Here is a 296-nt window from a genome sequence, read left to right as displayed (position 1 = left end):
TTATATCTTGATTCAGCTTTGGTAATTCATGTCTCTAGAAACCTGTCCATTTCTTCTGAGATTAGTATCTTATTAGAGTACAGGTTCAAAAAGTAGGTAGTAATTATCTTTTGGATTCCTGCAGGACATTTTGTGATTTCACCCTTTTCATTCTTAATTGGTTTTGTTTCCTTTTTTTTTTTGGTATCAGGATCGAATTCAGGACCATGCACTTCCAAGGCAGGTGGTGGCAACACTGAGCTAAATGCAAAGCCCTTCATTCTTTTTTTTTTTTTTTTTTTTTTTTTTTTTTTTTT

This window comes from Fukomys damarensis, unplaced genomic scaffold (genome assembly GCF_012274545.1).
Source record: "Fukomys damarensis isolate Sample0158 unplaced genomic scaffold, DMR_v1.0_HiC HiC_scaffold_2, whole genome shotgun sequence".
NCBI lineage: Eukaryota > Metazoa > Chordata > Mammalia > Rodentia > Bathyergidae > Fukomys > Fukomys damarensis.
This window is presented reverse-complemented; position numbering follows the sequence as displayed.